The sequence below is a fragment of the Musca domestica genome, unplaced genomic scaffold (assembly GCF_030504385.1).
Source record: "Musca domestica strain aabys unplaced genomic scaffold, Musca_domestica.polishedcontigs.V.1.1 196, whole genome shotgun sequence".
Taxonomy (NCBI): Eukaryota; Metazoa; Arthropoda; class Insecta; order Diptera; family Muscidae; genus Musca; species Musca domestica.
In genome coordinates, this window is record NW_026712248.1 from 150145 (window position 1) to 153071 (window position 2927).

Below are 2927 nucleotides of genomic sequence, written 5' to 3' on the forward strand. Positions count from 1 at the left end.
TCCATACCACTAGGATGGATTTTTTTGAGAAACAACAACAATAACAACAAGGACCCTCGAAAGTATAACCATAGATTTCTTAGTAATTTTTCCAATAGGACCTTTCAACCCACTAACGTGATATTTTTAAGAACTTTTCAAAAAGAATTCTCCTTACTAAAATCCCGTTTTTTAAGACTTTTTTAAACAAGGACCTTCCTACCTCAAAGCGGTGATTTTTTATGCTTTTTTCAACTAGTAACCCCTCATCTAAAAAGAGGTGATTTTCAAGATTTTTTTAAAAAGGACGCTCCCAACTATAGACTCGTTTTTTAAAGAATTTCTGAACAAGAACGAAACAACTATAAGCGTGGATATTTTTTAAAGAATATGTCTGCAAGGATACTTCCAACTAAAATTTTGGTCTTCTGAAAAGATTTCAACAAGGATCCTCATACCGTAACCCAGAATGTTTAAGTTTTCTTTAACCGAACCTTCCAAATGTTAAGAATGTTTTTAAAGAATTTTTTAACACAGATGGATTTCTTGAGAAATTGAGGCATGAATTATTCAATATTTTAAAAGGGCCATAACTCCTTAAATATTAACATTTCGGGGTTTTCAGCTATTATTTGTGATCACTTTTTGAGGCATGAATTATTCAATATTTTAAAATGAGAAATTTTGAGAAAAAAATGTCTCCTCCTTAATAAAATCCTTTTTTTAAGATTTTTTAAACAAGGACCTTAACCTAACTTTTTAAAAAGGATCCTCCCTACTGTAATCCTGTTTTTTTAATTTTTTTTAAACAAGGAACCTCCTACCTCAAAGCGGCGAGTTTTTACGAATTTTTTCAACAAGGAACCTTTACCTAAAAAAGGTGATTTTCAAGCATTTTTAAAAGAGGACTCTCCCAACTATGGACTTGATTTTAAAGAATTTTTGAACAAGGACCACACAACTATAAGTACGGATTTGTTTAAAGAATTTATCAACAAGGACTCTCCGTTACCCGGACGAGGAATGTTTCAGGTTTTTTACAAGGACCTTCCGAACTATAGGTGTGTTTTTAAAGTTTTTTTTTTAACAAAGAGCTTTCCATATCATGGATTTTTTGAAAAAATTCAACAAGGGACCTCGAAAGTATAACAGATTTTTTTTTTTTTTAATAATTTTCCACAAGGACATTCCAAGAAAATAGCGCGGTATTTTTAAGAATTTTTCAAAAAGGATCCTTCTTATTATAAACCTGTTTCTTTTCCTGATTTTTTTAACAAGGACCCTTCTTGCCTTAAGCGGCGATTTTTTTCAACAAGGAACCTCTCACCTAAAAAGAGGTGATTTTAAAGAATTTTTAAAAAAGGACTCTCTTGATTTTTATAGAATTTTTAAATATGGACCGAATAACTATAAGCATTTAAGGTAAGTAAGGATCCTCCTTACTATAATCCCGTATTTATTATGATTTTTTAACCGACGATTTGTTAATGATTTTTTTCAACAAGGAACCTCTCACCTAAAAAGAGGTCATTTTCAAGAATTTTTGAAAAAAGGACCCTTGCAACTACAATCAGGGCTTTGCTGAGAAAATTTCAACAAGCATCCCCTTCCGAACTATAAGCTTGTTTTTTAAGATTTTTTAAACAGGGCAATACTAAAAAAAATAAATGTGGACTTTAAAAAAAAATCAAAAAACGATTTTTTCAACAAAACACTTCGAAGTATATGTGCAGGTTTTTATTTAAATAATTTAATTAGAATTCTCCCAGCTATAGGCTCAGATTTTTTTTCAGAATTTGTTAACCTTCAGAGCTACAAGAAAGAAATTTTATGATTTTTTTACAAAGATCCTCCCGAGTACAAACGTAACAAATTTTTACTGCGAGTTGGGAAAAAAATTGGTTTATCCTTTCTCTTACTTTGCAATAAAATATTCTCTTTGAACATTTCAACCTTTTGTGGGGGATGTACCGAAAGTAGTAGATCGATATTGGCCATCTCCGAATTCGATCTAAGTTTGACAATAATATTACGATGTATCAAGTTTTGATCAAATTGGATACTCCCTTCGAGAGTTATCGTACGCACCAGCCAGCCAGCCAGCCAGACAGACGGACGGACGGACATCGCTAGATCGACTCCAAATTTTCTGAAACAAATTTCGTCCAAAGAGACCTATGGCCTTAGATCGTTATTTCCAAGAGGTACGTTTTGGCCATATCAAGTGCTATAAACCCTCTCTAGCCTTATGGCTGAGGGTATAAAAATCCGCATGTGTCGAAATTGTATTTCCAAAAAAATCACTTTTTGCTTTCAATTTTTATCTCCACGTTATAAATCTTTCTCCATATCGAACCCTTTTCACATTCCATTTACCCAATTCTGCGAATGTGTGTTTATGTGTCACACTCCGTTGTCCGCAAATTGCCCTCATAAATCATGATTAAGTGCCGTAGAAAAAAAATAGAAATATATTTCGTGGTTTGAAATTTAGATATGACACAATTTGTGCTAAAAATTACTTTCATTAAATGAAACGAAACGAAGTGAAGTGAAAAAAAAATCTGCTAGCACCACTCCGGCTCACAAAGTGTGCCACCATGGCTGGGGGTTGGGTGCTGTTGCGTTGCGTTTTTTGTGCAACAAAATTTCCATTGGAGAGGGCGAGGGGGGAAGAGAGAAAAAGAGAAAGAAGCAGTGAAAAAACGAGCTCTTTGCTTTTGCTGCAGATTATTGGCCAGGTAGAGATGCAAGGCACGTCTCTAAGTCTCGGAGATTTTTTTTTTTTTGAATATTTTTTTTTTTCATTTCAATTTGGTTTATGGGAGAGAAGCTACCAGTTGGCCGGGTATTCCAGCGCCATAGACATATGTCTCCGTATATATATGTGTGTGTGTGAGTGTGTTCGGCTCCTCTGAGAAGCTGTTCGGAGAAAAAAAAATGAAGAT